The sequence below is a fragment of the Tupaia chinensis genome, unplaced genomic scaffold (assembly GCF_000334495.1).
Source record: "Tupaia chinensis unplaced genomic scaffold, TupChi_1.0 Scaffold144602_1, whole genome shotgun sequence".
Lineage (NCBI taxonomy): Eukaryota > Metazoa > Chordata > Mammalia > Scandentia > Tupaiidae > Tupaia > Tupaia belangeri.
In genome coordinates this window covers 332,262-348,807 of record NW_006204462.1, presented here as the reverse complement: position 1 = coordinate 348,807, position 16,546 = coordinate 332,262, and the positions used below count along the sequence as shown (strand labels likewise).

Here is a 16,546-nt window from a genome sequence, read left to right as displayed (position 1 = left end):
GCCGATGCACGGGGTCCCCAGGCGCGTGCCGGCTGCCGGTGCACGGGGTCCCCGGGTGCATGCCTGCTGCCGATGCACAGGGTCCCCAGGTGTCTGGATGCAGCCTGGGCAGATGGGTGTGTCTCTGCCTATGGGGACTTGCTGGGACAGGGCTTGGACCAGACACCCCCCGCCGTTTCCCACAGAAGGGCTCCCGTTCATCACGCCCCCATCTCCGGGTCGTTTGTTTTGATCACACAGGGGGGCTGTGGCACAAGGCAGCCGACGCGGTCCTGCGCACCACGTGGCCGGCTCCCCCGGACTCGCCGGGACTGTCCTCTGGGCCAGCACTTGGCACTGCTCACCACAGCTGTGGGCCCGGGGTTCTGCCCTGCGGCTGCTGACGCTGCTGCATCGTCTGAAAAGATCAGTGTACAGACAGGAAAGTCATGACAACTGCTTCCCGCACGTGCATGCCTGACTTCGCCTCCCCTACCTGGCGTGCGGCGGCCGGTGAGGCCCAAGTGTAGCAGGTGTGCTTGTGAATGGGACAGGCTGCGGGTTCGGAGGGCTGGAGGGCCATGTCATACACTCCAGCCTGAGAGCCGTGTCACTGCTGGGGACTTTGCAGCCTCACCTGACCCCTGTGGACCACACGGATCACCTAAGGCCAGAGGCCCGGGCACAGGGATTCCCTGGGGTAAGGGCTGTGCTGTCCCCTGCCTCACTGTTCACACAAGCAGGCAGTCCAGGCTGTGCCCTGGAGCAGCCTTGGCTGTGCCCTGCTCCCTCCAGAACAAGCCCTGGAAACCGAGCGCACACCCAGGCCCACCTGTAGGGGGCAGAGGTTCTGAGGAGGTTAGACACAGGCGAGCGTGGAGGCTGGGACCTGATGTGGCGTGGTGGCATCCGGACGAGACCGAGCTGCCCTGGGGATGGACTCGGGCTGTGCCAGACACTCACACGTGTCCTCTCGTTGCTGGCAGTGGGAGCATGTCCCTCCCATGCCAGGTGAGGTGGGGGTGGCAGGGCAGCACGGCGCTGGCCGAGAAGCGTCACTGTCTGGGAAAAATGTCGCTTTGGGACGAGGTGAGGACAGGGTCGTGGTGCCCGCACGCATGGTCACAGAACAAGTTGAGGTGGACACTACAGTGCGGGTGCTGGTGAGCCTGTGGCCGGTGAGGCATGTGGGGCTGTTTCCCGTCGTCTTGAGGACCAGGCGACATTGCATCGGCTGGGAGGATCAGCGATGACGCATCGGGAGAACGTTGGCATGAAAGGGGAACACAGGCTGTGGGGGGAGTTCCCACCTGCCCGACCCTGCGGTCGGGTCGGAAACCAGGCGATAGGAGCCCACGGGCCCGGGGAGGGCGCGGGTGTCGGCTCTTCCTGCCCCGCTGCGGGCGGAAAACTAGGGCCGCCCAGGAGCCGAGCTGTGGAAACTATCAGAAAGGGGGCTGATTGCAGACCTCTCGGTGTGCCTCAGGAAATGGGAAGGGACTCTCGGATCTGTGCTTTTTCCAATTTTCCGTGTTCAGGAAAGAATTCATTCTTCAAGCAATGTAATCTCCTGCTATGATTTCTCAGCTCCACAGAGAATAATTATAGCTTAATCATGGACCAAAATAGAAAATGCCAACCGTGTGGCAGGGAAGGGCAGTGTTCTCCTCGTGGACTGTCTGCTCTGGGTCCTGGCAACCACAGAGCGCTTCTCACCTGTGCACTTCTCACCTGTGAGCGTCTCACCTGTGTGCTTCTCACCTGTGCAATACTCACCTGTGAGCTTCCCACCTATGCACCCTTCTTACCTGTGCACTTCTCACCTGTGAGCTTCTCACCTGTGCACTTCTCACCTGTGCACTTCTCACCTGTGAGCTTCTCACCTGTCTGCTTCTCACCTGTGAGCTTCTCACCTGTGCACTTCTCACCTATGAGCTTCCCACCTGTGTACCCTTCTCACCTGTGCACCCTTCTCACCTGTGAGCTTCCCACCTGTGCACCCTTCTCACCTGTGCACTTCTCACCTGTGAGTTTCTCACCTGTGAGCTTCCCACTTGTGCACCCTTCTTACCTGTGCACGTCTCACCTGTGAGTGTCTCACCTGTGAACTTCTCACCTGCGCACTTCTCACCTGTGAGCTTCTTGCCTGTGCACCCTTCTTACCTGTGCGCTTCTCACCTGTGAGCTACTCACCTGTGCGCTTCTCACCTGTGCAATTCTCACTTGTGAGCTTCTTACCTGTCCACTTCTCACCTGTCCATTCTCACCTGAGATTCTCACCTGTCCACTTCTCACCTGTGCGCTTCTCACCTGTGAGATTCTCGCCTGTGCACCTCCAGTGGCATCAGAACTCACCCTTCCTCCGACTTCCAGGAGCGTTTGGTCCTGCTGGGACCGAGGTGGGGAGTATCGCAGTCTGGGCAGGAGGAAGACTGTCTCAGCGTGGACGTTTTTCTTCCTGGACTGAAGGACCAGGCTTCACACAGACGTGACAGCTGGGAGTCTCCACGTGTCTGAAAATTCAGTCTGCAGTGTAGGGCGTAAGGAGCGGGCGCCAGGCCACACGTGTCACACTCGCCCACCTAAAGCACCTTCCTGAGCAGCCAGGGGCCGAGGCAGCACGGGCTCCTGGTGCCGGTCTGAGTGCCTCTGAACTACGAAGGTTCTTCCTCTGACACGTGGGAAGAGGTGGGTGCCTCGGAGAGGCTGAGGGACATTCACGAAGCCCTACAATGAATATGTGGCGGGCCCAGGGTCCCCGAGTGGCACGCCCACAGCCCTCGACCGAAGCCACCCCTGGGAGTCCCGCCTCATCCGGCTCCTGAAGGACCTCAGCCCAGAGGTCAGGTCCGCCACGCTTCCAACATGGCCGTTCCCTGGCTTGTCAGACCATTCGAAGGGATGGCCGGAGGAGGTGCCAGGAACCCATCTGTTCCCAGAGGCGTTTCTGCGGTGGCCCCCGAACACGCTGCCGCGTTGTCACCTGGTGGTCAGCAGTCAGACTGAGGGAAGATGAGTGGGGGCAGTGGGAGGCAGGTAGTTCCAGCCATTCCTCCCGATCCGACCCTCTGGGGACGCCGTGGCCTGGACCCGGGAGCCGTCCTCTCAGTGCCCTGGCCCATCGTCGGCCGGGACGAGGTGCCCACTTTGCTCAGAGTTCGGAGGGGCTTTCTCCACAGTAGCCAGAGAGACCTGTTGAACTCACCTTTAGCCACACTAAAGGAACCGAAGCTCCCAGACACGCTAGCTGTGGTTAGTTACCGGCTTTGCGCCGGTGCCATTGGGGCAGCCCTGTTTGACCGGCCGAAGACTCGGGCGCGGCCAGCAGAGCCCAAGGCTGCGTTCGGCAGGACCCAGCCTGTCCCTGTCACCAGCGCCGTGAGGGCACGTCTGCGGCCACGCGTCGGCTTGGGAGGTTGTCCTGGTGCGTCCGGGTAGGGGTCTGCGAAGTGCGCTAATTTACATCTGCCATGAGAATAAAGATGCCTCTTTCCACAGCAAACAGCAAAAGGGAAAGGGGTAAAGACAGAGAAAAAGTAAAAGCAAAAATACTGTCGGGGGGTTTTTCCCTCAGTACTTACCAGTCGAGTCCGAAGTATCACCATAAGCGTCATCGTCGACGGGTAGCGACAGGTAGTCCATGTGTCGGGTCACTCTTCCCTGGTCCTCTTCTCCCCACCCCGTTTCCGAGCAGGTCCTTACAGGAGACCCTGAGAGCACAGGCAATGGTTCCAAACCAGACGAGTGGGGCCGGCAGGCTAAGAGCCCCTGCTGTGAGCAGAGGGCACTCGGCACTGGGAGGGGCACGTATTTGCAAACTGCCTCAGATAAGGGACTGGTGGCCAGAACCCACTGGGATTAGCAGCTTATCTGCAAAATGGGAGCGACCGGATCTAATGAGCAAAGAGCTGAACGAGGGCTCTCCAAGGAAGACATCAGCGGCCAGAAAGCCTATGGAAACAGCCACCTCGTTCACCATGGGGCGATGCAGAGCCGAACCGCAGTGACAGCGCGGGCCCCATCAACGTGGCCAAGATGAAGAAAGGAGGTAACTTTTTAGCATAAAAGTATAAAAACAATCACCTTACCTCAGTGCTCTAAGGAATTAGAGGGCAATACAACTAATAATATTTATTTCTAACGATTTGGATGTACTGCAGGGTGTCCCACTCCCTGATGTGGGAGCGCCCAGCTGCCCCTGACGCTCACTGACACGCACTGGGGCTTCTACCGCAAGGGGAAGGAGGCAGCGAGCCTGTGACTCACGGCAGAGTTCCTTTGTGTCACCTGCTCACCTGCCATTGGCCTCCTTTGGGTTCTGGGGTCAGTGCTAGCCTGCATCTCACCTGAGGAAAGCGCTTTCAATCACTCCTCCACCCTCATGTCCCACGTTCCCCACGAACAGTCTGCCCTTGAAGGGGCGAAAGCTTAGGCGGGATCTCTGGTGAGCAAGGGACCTCCTGTTTTTCCGAGCGAGTCTCTGTGGTGGCATCTCCAAGGTCGGGTTTGTCCTTCCCATTGCTGAGCTCAGCTGTCCCCACGCCAGGATGTGCTCCTGCAGCCATGCCCCCCCCATGAGTGTGGCCCTCTGCCCTTGGCCTCATGGCCCAGCGAGGGCACAGGTGTGCTGACTGAGGGCAGGAGGAGCATGTCAGAGAACACAGCAGCCTCGCTCTCCCGGGGGCTCTGCCGGGTTGGCCCAGTGCCGACACACACACACAGGCACAGCACCGTGTATGGGCACCGGCCGTGCCTGCAGTCGGCAGGTAGACCAGCTGTCGGGACAGCCTGGGCCTGCACGTCTTCCCAGCTCACAGGTGTGGGGGTGAACCCGGGGGCTCAGCCATCCCTCAGCCGCGTCTGGGGTCTCACACCGCTAGTCCACCAGACCTGGGCAGGTCCTTATGTCGGTTTGGGTTTGGGTCTGACCCAGCTGTGGCTGACGTCCGACTGCTGGCCAGGGTGTCTCCAGGGCCCTGCCTCTCCCCACCTTCCACGCTCTCACTGGGCCAGGCCCCTCTTGTGTGCCCTCTCATGCCTGCTCTGCCCCTCACTTGCCAGGGCATGTTGGAGCCTGCTCCCGGGGTGTCCTGGCCCTTCCCTTGCACGCAGCTTCCCGACAGAAAGGGCCAGGGCAGCTCAGCTGGGTCTCTGTGCCCAGCCCGGAGCCCGGAGTCCGGCTGTATGTGGAGCTCTGGCCAACGCCTGTGGATGTGCCTGTGGGCAAGAGCGCCCTCCGGCTCCGACCGCAGCCGACGGAAGACCGCCTTAGTTTCACAGAAGCTTCGAGGAAGGAGGAATGCGTCCGTGACTGCGCTGCGAGCGCGACACTATGCTAAGGCCCTCATCGACTGACGTCGTTGGAATCCGTTCATCGGAATTCGGACTTTTCAGCCCTCCTTCCTTGTTTATTACCATCGGGATGTTATTTTGTAGTCTGTTTCCAGTAGGAAGCATCTGATCAAAATACAGCTACTTAGATACATTTATTGCACCTCAGAAGATACATTTTCCCAGAATTAAATCCCTCTCCAGAAATGAGATAGGTACTTTTGATACTTAATTATCTTAGATACTATGTTGTTTGTGGAAACTTTAACTTAATTTGAAAACCATGTTTTCTTTAACAACAGTTTCAATGGCCCAGTAAATGGTGTGTGGTTAAGGCACTGGATTCCCACACGGTTGACCGTGATTCTAGTCCTGGGCCCGGAAGCCTGAAAACCATGCTGGGCACGTGTGTATGCATGCCCGAAATCTCAGGAGGAGGATGGAGGAGAAGAGATTGCAGTATACCACGGCCCCGGGGGGTGATTTCTCACTGTCTCTCTCACTGTCTCTCTCTGTCTCTTTCCAGCAAGCGCACGTACCCTATGGCAAGAACCATTAAAAAATACAGTTTTGTTTAAGGTTGTGATTTGAGATCACTGCAGATTCATTTTTAGCTGTAAGAAGTAAGAAAGCTCCTCTTACCCAGCCTCCTCTGTGCTAACGTCTCACATACCTGTTGAGCAGGGTGTTGACTGACACGGCCAGGGCCCAGAGCAGACCCGTACCACGAGGCCCCTTCATAGCTGTGCCTGCTTCCTTGCTTGGCCCACTCCCACCTTGAACCCTCGCACTCCTTAATATGTTGCCATTTCAAAAGTGTTACACAGTGGGGCCAACCCCTTGGCTAGTGGTTAAGGGAACTGGATCCCACATGGCTGACCATGGTTCAAATCCTGGCACTGGCAGCTTGGTACATCTGTGTGTCTGAAACCCCAAAAAGAGAGGTGGAGAAGGGATCGTGGTGTCACCCGTCCCACTGGCGTGTCTCTCTCCAGCAAGCACACACCGTCTGGCAGTTAAAGGAAGTTCTACACCCTGGACCTCACGATGTGTGAGTCTTGCTCACTCAACATCATTCCGTGGAGGCCTTCATGTGCCATAATCTGCCAGAGGCCCTTACATACCCTGGTTCATCCTTTTTCCTTGCTGCATAGTACTTCATGGCATGTGTGTGTAACTTTAACAGTAATGTTTCACCCACTGAAGGATGTCTGGGTTGTTTCCAGGCCAGGGCTGTTATGGATAAGACTTCTGGGATTTAGTGTTCAGGTACAGGCTTCAGTGGAGACGGTTTTCCTTTCTCTGGGTAAACACCCAGGGGTACAATTGCTGTTCTGTGGTAGTGCACAGTGGTGCCCTGGTCTCACTGCGTGTCCTTCCCCCACGGCCATCATAAGCGTGTAGTGGTATCCTGGTCTCACTGCGTGTCCTTCCCCCACGGCCGACGCAAGTGCACAGTGGTGTCCTGGTCTCACTGGTCTCACTGTGTGTCCTTCACCACGGCCATCGTAAGCGTGTAGTGGTGCCCTGGTCTCACTGCGTGTCCTTGGTGCTGAAGGTGGCTCACCCACGTTTCCTTCTCCAGCCGCGTGTCCTCCTTAGGGAAATGTCTCCCGACGCCCTGCCTCTTCTACCTGGATTGCTTCTTGGCCATGGAATGTTGTGAGCTCTGTGCATGAACTTGATGGTCCTCCAGCGGATGTGTGACTCCCAGCTGTTTTCCCAACCCGGAGCTTACACGTTCATCCTCTTCACTGGGCTTTTCAGGAAGAAAAGAAAGCTTGATGTTGATCAAAGTGGCTCTCTCCTTAGTTGGCAACGACATGCCTAGTTTCTTCAGAGGTGATGTAAAGTCACGTTTCCACGCTCAGATCCGTCTGCACTAATGTCGCTCAAACCGACTTGGCAGTAGTGCCGTGACAGGTCTCTCAGTTGTCCCGCTGAGGGCTCTTCCCGGCTCGGCGCCGGCTGCAGCCCCTGCAGAAAGCGAGGACGCGAAACTCGACTCGCGGTGTCCTTGCCCAGGGACTTAGCTTTGCTGGACATGCCTACGTTTTTGTGTGGTGTTTTCTTCCAGGAAGCTCATGACAGTCTTGTCTAAATCTTCACTGCCTTTTGATGAAATGAGAGATGAGGTCTTCATCTCTATTTCAGTTGTGAAACCTGAAGAGATGAAATGACAGCATGCATGGTCCTCCATGAGGTGCGGGGACATTTCCCGTCTTTCCTGTTCCCGCCTAGCTCCTAATTTTGTAAACTAGGTGCTGTTTCTTCGTCACCAAAGGTTGCTTTTCAAATGTGTCAGAATTGAAGAAGCAGCCATGGAAACCAAGGAGCACCCCAGAGCACTGCTGAGATTAAACTTTGCGGGTGGGCCAGTAGGTGGCGTGGCGGTTAAGGTGCTGGACTCCCACATGACTGACTGCAGTTCAAGTCCCGGACCTGGTGGCTTGAAACCCACACAGGGTGCGCATTTGTGCTTGCCCAAAATCTCAAGAGGAGATTGGAGGAGAAAGGATTGTGGCATGGCCATCCCCCTGGGGGGGTGATTTCTCACTTTCTGTCTCTCTGGCAAGTGTACATGTCCTATAGCAGAAAACTAAGAAACAAAACCAAACCCAAAAAACCTCCCAAGGTCACTTCTGTGTGCTGAGTTTACAATTATGTAAACTTGAAATCTACAGGGGCCCAGCCGGTGGTGTGGTGGCGGTGGCTAGGTCCCACTTGGCTGTGTGCTTTGCGTCTCAGACCTAGAGACTTAAAAAACACACCAGGCACGTGCGTGTGTGTGCCCCAAGTCCCTGGGTGAGAATGGAGGTGAAGGGACTGTGGCGTGGCTGTCCCCAGAGGGGGTGCTTTCTCACTTTCCTTCTCTCTCTCTGTCTCTGTCTGTGCCCTCTTGCAAGTAAAAATAATGATCCACACTCGGTCAAGAATGGGATAAGCACTGAGCAGTCAGACGGCGAGCTCTCCTGTAGCCGGGCCGTGAAGGGCTCGCTGCGTGGTGCTGACCCGACTCTTCTCTCGTCTTAATGAGCATCATTCTGCCCATCGCGCTGTTTGCCACAGAGAGCGTTTTCTCACCGTGACGACGTGAGTGGATTCGACGGGTCGTCCTCGCCAGGAGGACTAGGTCTGGCGTCACAGCTGTTTCCATGGCGACAGGTCGTGATGTCATGAGACCTGAAGGCTGAGTCAGCGAGCCGTTCAGATGGAGGAGGGGTTCACGGCTCCCCACTGCCTTTGCCCTCTGTGGGATTAACGAAGACGAGGGCTGGACCTTCCTCAGGAGGTCACGGGAATTTATGGCACGATTCAGACCTGCCTGAACACAGCTGTGATGGCTCTTAAATGGAAGAGACCTTTCTTCCCGCGTCTGCAGAGGCTCCTCGGCAGCTGCAGTGAACGCAGGCGTGTGGCCACCCGCACACTCCTCCTCGCCAGGGCTCGTGTCTCAGCTTTAAGTTCTGGCGCTGCGCATGAGGGGCGCCTTGGAGTGCCCCTGCTCGGAGGCGAAGGGGATGGTTACAGACTTGAAACCAGGCCTTTCCCGGACCGCTGTGCTTGGCACACAGACGCAGAGGAGCTGCAGCCGGGCTGCGGGCGTCACGGGGACAGCGGGCACTCTGCGTCAGCACCGAGTGAGCCAGCCCGAGGCTTCCCCGCCCGGCCGACCTCAATTCTGGACGGAGCTTCTGCTCCGCAGGGTGCTCAGGGTCCCTGCTGCTCCAGGAGCCCCTGCCCTGCTCGGGCGGAGCTGCAGTGTCTCCCCGCACTCCTACGCCCGCGTCCATCTGGGCTCCAGGAAGGGCTCACTTTGCCTGCGGCTCTCAGATGCCCTGCACGTCCCACGTCGTCGCTGGAAAAAGTTCCACTTTGTCTCACAAACTAGGCCCGTTGTTGTGTTCCTGGTGGTGGTGTGTGTGTGGGGGGGGCGTCTGGCCTCGCTCAGGGCACAGAGCAATGGCAGTCCCTGGAAAGACAGACGGGAAAGTCAGGGCCACCCTGCCTTCAAGGCCACAAAAAGCCAATCGCTTCACCATTTTAAAAATGTCGAAAAAGTTCAAGATCCTCTCTGATGTATTTTATAAATCCTAGATTGGGCCAAAGGTCTGTTTCACTGTGGGCCAAAAATAGTGCTCTCGGGCAAGGAAGCAAAGAACTGCAAGTAGGTTTACGGAGGGTGGGCGTGGGTATGTCCCCACGTCAGAGGGCAGGCGCACTCACCAGAGAGAGGGGGAGACAGCCATGTATGTCCCCACGTCAGAGGGCAGGCGCACCCACAGAGAGAGGGGGAGACAGCCATGTATGTCCCCACGTCAGAGGGCAGGCGCACTCACCAGAGGGAGGGGGAGAGAGCCACGGAGGGCCAGGTATGTCCCCACGTCAGAGGGCAGGCGCACTCACCAGAGAGAGGGGGAGACAGCCATGTATGTCCCCACGTCAGTGGGCAGGCGCACCCACCAGAGGGGGGGAGACAGCCATGTATGTCCCCACGTCAGAGGGCAGGCGCACTCACCAGAGGGGGGGAGACAGCACCCCAGTGGGGCGTGGCCATGCCGTGATCCCTCCTCCAGTTCTCCATCTTGTTGGGATTCTAGACACACACTCGTACCTGGTGTGGTTTTTAGCCACTGTAGCTGGGATTCAAACCACAGTCAACCATGTAGGATCCAGATCCTGTCACGACCAGCCATGGTGCTGGCCCTCCCTGGAGCCTGATGGCCAGCCTCAGCTATAATGAGAAACCTTGTTTTTGCTTAGAAGCCTGCCAGGGGACCAGCAGATGGCATAATAGTTACATTGCTGGACTCCCACATGGCCGATGGTGGTTTGAGCCCCAGACCCGGTGGCTTGAAACTCATGCTAGACACGTGCGTGGGTCCCAGGGTCCCAGGAGAATGGAGAAGGGACGGCAGCGAGGCCGTGCCCACGGGGCAGAGTTCTCACTCTCCCTCTCTCTGTCTCTCTGGTGAACACACATACCCTATAGCAACAATCTCTAAAACGAAATAAGCCTGTCGGTGTTGAAGCAGAGGGGTTTGCCCGGTGTGAGCCCGGCAGTAAGGGAGAGCAGTCTTCATGAGCGCAGCTGCCCCCACAGGGGCCTGTGCAGCTCCTCTGAGGAGGAGGTGAGACCAACTCACCTCCACCATCCCTCGTGGGAAACGCCGGGCTTCCTTTCCTTGTCTGCCCTGCTTACGGGGAGGCGACGTGCTGTGTGAGGTCTCCGGAGGAGAGGCCTGAGAGAGACCCCTCTCAAACAGTCAGATGAATTTGTTGAGCTCTGAACTAGACCTTGGGCTGCCTGTTTGTTTGCTCCTGTCAGTATTCACAGACAAATATTGAAATTGTACCACTGTTTGCGTTGGACCTTCGACTTGCCGGGTCCTTGAATCGGCTCTGCCGTTGCGCCCGATGGCCTGCTCTCTTTGTCCTGGCCGGACACGGTGTCCTGAAGGTGCCTGACTTCCTCTTCCACTCCTGGGGGTTTGCACGGATGGGGAAGGGACCTCTGGACCTTGGGGTTGTGGAAAGTCAGTAGACAGGGACGCCCCGTTGGCAGGTTGGGAGTCGCCCTCTCATTTATGGTTGTTGCTTGGGTTAGCAAAACCCTGGAGGAGAGAAGGGACAGCGAGGATTGGGCCTCTGGTTTCCTGACCGGGATGGAGCAAGGAGGAAGGCGGATGTGGAGGACCTGAGCTCTGCACCTGAACGGGGTGGGCGGGGTCTCGTGCTTGCTGTCTCCTCCCCCACTCGAGCCTGTCACCTCTCTCTGGTGCCTTCTTAAGCCTGTCTTGTCCCTGTGGTTCCCGAGAAGCACCAACGCCCAAAGACCCCAGAGAGCTGGAACCAGGGGTTCAAGGCCTATCTGGGGTGGTCCCTGATGACAGGAGCCTCGAGGCCTAGGGCCCGCCCTTCTGCACAGTGCAGCGGGGCACCTCGCCGCAGGGACACGCTTGCCCCGGTGAGGCTCTGCAGCAGGGAGCGATGATCCGGGAGCACACGCTCAGTGCTGTCAGGGGACATCGCTGTCCGGGGGCGGGGGCTCAGGTCTGAGGCTGGCCAGCACCTCCCGGCCTCCCGGCCTGGCCCTGCAGCCGCCCTCGCCAGACACAGGTGCAGACCGGGCTTTCTCAGAGCACTCGGCGCTGGCTGCACGGGCTTCTCGGGGAGGGCACTGTCCTGTTGGGTTATTTTGGGGAGTCTTCAGAGTGTGTGTATGTGCACGTGCGTACATGTGTGTGTGTGTTCACATTTGTGCGTGTGCATGCATGTGTTCGGGAAGGGTTGTGAGAGGACAGGGGCAAGTCTTGGAATCACAAGTTGAAAGACAAGTAGTCCGGGAAGAGCAGGGCTTCGAACCCCGCAGAGCGACATCGGCGGGAGGACTGCGAGGAGCCGGCTGGGGCCTTGGGTGTTGCTCTCGCCTAAGAAGGAGAGCAGAGCGGCACAAGCTCCCCACCTGGTGGCACACACTGCTTCTTCGGGTTCCAGAAGCAGCATCAGCATGGACGCTGTGCTCACGGCCTGAGCGCGGGACAGCCACGTATTCCCGACCCCCAGAGGTGCTGCGAGGTACCCGCGAGGTCTGGGCCCCAGCAGGGGTGGTTTGGGGCCGTGCCGGAACCACGGAGGCTCCATTGAAGCAAAGAGTGGAGACACGTGGGGCGGCAGACCCTCGGGGACGCTATTCCGGCTCGATCCCACCGTCTGAGGAGGAGGACAGCAGCATCCAGTGTGGGCGTCCCGGGCTCCAGACAGTGCCCCATGGCAGTGGGCACAGCACACCATCCACAACGGCTGGCACGGGAAGTTCCTGGATGGGAACAGCTGGCAGAAGAAGAGGGGTTGGAGCCCAAGTGGTTGCACTGCGGTCGCATCGTGGCTGGGAAATCTGACAGTGGCGGGTGCGGCTGGTGCAGCGGGAGGAGCAGCCCGACCTGCAGGGCAGCAGGAGAGACTGCTCGGTGCTGAGCGGGCAGGGGTCATACTCGGGGGTCTTACATCCCACCGAGCCCTGAAGTCCAGGGACACCGTAAAGGCCGCGTTCACGGAGACCCGCCAAGGAGCGCAGAGGAGGCTCCCGCGGCGTGGGGCTGTGTCCGAGGTGGCGACACCACAGGGGAAGGGCCAAGTGAGCTCCGGCCCCCCGGGCCCTGCACTTGCTGAGCACTGGGGCAGGCTCTGAACTGGAGAGGCTGGTGGGGAGGGCAGGAGTGAGGAGACCCGCCAGAGCTATCTGGAGAAAACCCGGGAAGCCCCTGTCTGGGGACTGTCCTCAACCACTTTTTAACACAAATAGGATTTTTGTTTTGTTTTTAAGAGAGAGTGTTGCTATAGGGCATGTGCGCTTACCAGAGAGACAGAAAGACAGAAGCAAGAAATCCCCCCAGGGGTTACGGCCATGACGCAGTCCCTTCTCCTCCATTCTCCTCTCAGGATCCTGGGCACGCACCCCAGTGGGACTTGAAGCTGCCAGGTCCAGGACTTGACCCGCAGTGGACTGTGTGGGCGTTCCTGATGTGCCACATGCTGTCTGCTGGCCCCGGGATTTTTGTAATGTATGGGAACAGACCTTCCTTGGCCTTTCCCGCTATGGCGTCTCAGCGCGTCCCATACCCTGAGGTCACAGCTGCGGTCCTCCAGCTCCCCCACGTGACGGCTGTCAGGCATGGGCGTGCGCGTGGGGGAGCATAGGGGAGCTGCGGCCTGACTCCGTCATGCCGCCTTTAACCCCCACCTGCAGAGCCTTCTACTTCGGGGCTCTGAGGCCCGGCCGTGCTGTTCGGCCTCCTGCCCTGGTAGCCAGGGTGCGGGCACCACTAACTGTTCCTGGCACTGGGGTGAGAAGGGGAAGGAAGCCCAGAGGCGGCGTCTGTCCCAGCGTGGGAGCAGGGAGCCTCTTTCCCCTCGGAGACAGGGTGTCTTCCCTTCCTTTCCTGCGGTTGTCTCTGCACCTCAAGTTCCATGCAGTGGTCTCTGTGCCCCCAGCAAAATGCGATGTCCCTCGTGGCAGCGCTGCCCCGCGTGAAGGGCCGGGGTCACTGCGAGGCGTGTGGCGGGCTCTGCTTCTCGGCCCTCACGGGCAGCTGGCGTGGCCGAGGGGTCATTGTGGTCAGGGTCACAGGAGGCACTTTTTCTACCCTTCCATTCCCAGAGTAATGTTTGCTCTGCATTTTGTTTCACTCTGTCCTGTTCATTCGGAGGCTGTGAGTTTTGAGCGTTCGCCTACCAAGGTCTCTTCTTCCTGGTTAAGTCCATCTCGGGGATAAACACTGACCCGGGCACCGCCCGGTGACAGCGAGGTGCCAGTGGTAACGTGAGCTCTGTGACATCAAAGGATGAGCACAGGGCACGGACGGCAGACGCCCGCAGGCCACCACGATCTGAAGGGAGCGTTTCTGACGCTCTGGAACCAAGAGGCTTCACGGGGCGCACCGCGGGTGGGAAGTCACATGCCGTGGGACGGACGAGGGAGAGGGACCCCGCGACAAGCCAGTGTGAGGGAAGGCCCAGGGACATGGCAGGCAGCTTGCTGTTTATGGACGGTCGAGAATGCAGGCCCGCGGAAGTCTCGGGCTCCGCCGGGGGGGCGAGATTTTTCGCCTTGGAAACGTCTGTGTGCGCCATACTGAGAAGGTTTGAGTCCAGCCCTGGCAGCTGTGAGCCGTGCCACGTATCAGAGGTCGGTCTGGTCACAGAGCAGACCCAGCACCCTGCCGGGTTCTACGTGACGGGCCTGGGCCCACCTGTCCGTCGCCCTGTAGTCTTAGGCCCCCGGCACCACATACGAGTAAGAGACAGTCGAGTGTGTTCTCTGCCACGGTATTTCCATATTTTCAGTATCAGCCCACTCGCTTCCCTTCCACATAAGGCATTTATCCCAAGGGGACGCCAATCCCCAGGGGACGCCATTCCCAAGGGGACACCAATCCCAAGGGGAAGCCATTCCCAAGGGGACGCCGATCCTGAGGCATCTGTGGGCTGAGACATGGAGGGGTGGCCGTGCTCCCACAGTACAGGAGCGGCTTTTCCAGTTGCAGGAGCCACCGGCGGGTGCCCGGTCTGGTCAGCCAGAACTTCGGCCACATCCCGGGACAGCCGTCAGCGCCTGCTGCATCGGCTCCCGACGGCCGGCGTCTGCCTGCACCTGGGTCCTGCCTCCGAAGTCACCGAGGTCCCCCGTCTCTGCTTCTGCTCTGCACGGTCCTCTTCCCTGTGGTAAAACCATCTCGGACAGTGTTGGTAGGGAGAAGTCACGGACACCCCTTGGGCAGCCTCTATTTGGCAGCCGTGTCTGACGGACCAAGGGGCAGAGGTTGGTCCCCGGGGGGCCACGGAAACCCTGTCCGTGGTCCTCACCGCAACGTCAGCGAACACACGGGGCACACGCACTAGGGCCTCCCACGTAAACTTCGCCTCTGCACACATAAACATTTTCTTACGATCGCAAATAATCCACACAAGAGCCGAGCGAGTTTAGCTTTCCCCGGAATGTTTATCGAGCTTACTTTAAACTGTTTATAGGAAAGCCAGAACTATAACTGTCTCTCGGGGTGGGGGCCCATATGGCTCGGAGGCTTCTCTGCGATGCAATGTTTGCTTCGGTTTGCGGCAACACATGGTCCTTTCATAGCAATGATTTGTCATTTCAAACGTTGTTGTTGATATTCAGCTCCTGAAGCAAATAACAGCAGCTTAAAACATTTATAAAACCTTCAGAAACGGGGTTCGCTTCAGTGCTGCTGGGACCCAGCTGTAGGGCGCCCAGCCTCACGTTGACAGCGGCACAGACCCCGCCCAGCCTGTGCCCCGCGAGGGGCTCACGGGTTCACCTCGCGAGCTGAGGGTTCCCCACGCCGCTCCCTCCAGCTGCGGATGGCGGGCGTTAGCTCCCACTCGGAGCGGCCTGTGCGAAAAGCTGGCGGGCCTCGGGCGGTCCGCTGGCACCGCTCATGGCCGAGGGCAGCGCTCCTCTGAATCGCCGTCAGATCAGCTGCCTCTTCGGGTTCCTGGGTTTGTGCCAATTCAAGTCCTGGTGGACGGGCTGAGCCTAGGAAGGGGCACGGCTGGTCCCGAGGTCTCGAACCCCCGTCCCCCTTGCACGGCGGCGGCAGGGGACGACCTGTGTCAGCTGAGCTCCCCAGGAAGCAGAGGCAAAGCCGAGACCGACCTCCCAGGGCTTCCTGTTACTGTGAAAGATCCCCCTGCAGGGCGGCAGGTGGTATGGAGGGCGAGGTGCTGGCCTCCCACGTGGCCAGCCACAGTGCGAGTCCCAAACGCAGCAGCTGACAGTCATGCAGGACGCGTGTGTGCCCAAGACCCCAGGAGGAGAGTGGAGGAGAAGGCACTGCAGCACGGCCATGTGAGTGCACATGCCCCGAGGCCAAAACTTTTTAAAAAGTTGATTGCCAAAAGGCTCAGGCACTTGCCAGAGACAGAGACCCAAGTACTGAGAGCGGGAGGAAGCGCCCCCAGTGGGGCATGGTCACTCCACAGCCCTGCCTCCTCCTCTCCACCCCCTGGAGCTTGGGGTTCGCATGCATGCGTGCACACACATGCGCACACACATGGGCACATGCACACACACGCACCACACACATGGGCACATGCACACACATGCGCACACACATGGGCACATGCACACACACGCACCGTATGTTTATAAGCTGCCAGGCCAGGGGGTCGGCCATGTTGGATCTGGCCCCTAACCTGTAGGCTACAGGCTGGCCCAAGAACCGTTTTGAATATACATTTATTGATATCGATTATGTTGACGGAAGGATCCGCAATAAGAGTTGGATCCCATAGTCTGTTTCCCCAAGTTTATCGACTAGGAATGAAACGAACCCATTGCGGTTCCCCTCACTCGGCCTGCCCTCTGCGTGGTCCCGAGGAGGGGCTGTGATGCCCGGAGACGAGGTGGACACGGTCGGAATTCCAGACGTCTGCCGAGGACGAGGGAAGGCAGGCCCATCGGCAGAGACCTCCGAGGTCCAGGCCGTTCACACCCGGGTCCTGAGAGGTGCTGAGAACGCCCCGAGAGGCTCGCGGCGGGTGTGGACAGGGACGGGGCAGGCCGCGGAGGGCGGGGCGGGCAGCAGTCTGCACATGAGTTCAGTTTCAGGAGGGGACAGAAAATGACGCCCAGAGCCTTCCGCGCCCGCCCTGCCTCCCCTCCCTCCTGTCTCTGTCGGAGCCGGACTACCGGCTGGTCCCGGGAGGGGGGGGG

At 58.9% G+C, this 16,546-nt stretch overlaps 1 protein-coding gene and 1 long non-coding RNA gene across 2 annotated transcripts in view; one reads left to right on the top strand and one right to left on the bottom strand.

The window, feature by feature from the left end:
• Positions 1–16,546, top strand: part of NRG1 (neuregulin 1) — a 312,205-nt gene that overhangs the window by 37,426 nt on the left and 258,233 nt on the right. The gene's annotated exons all lie outside the window — the stretch shown is intronic.
• Positions 460–3,682, bottom strand: LOC114005829 (uncharacterized). Its single transcript, XR_003547632.1, has 3 exons — positions 3,561–3,682; positions 812–3,444; positions 460–623 (listed from the first exon to the last, which is right to left on the bottom strand). It is a non-coding gene; the product is annotated as an uncharacterized LOC114005829 (long non-coding RNA).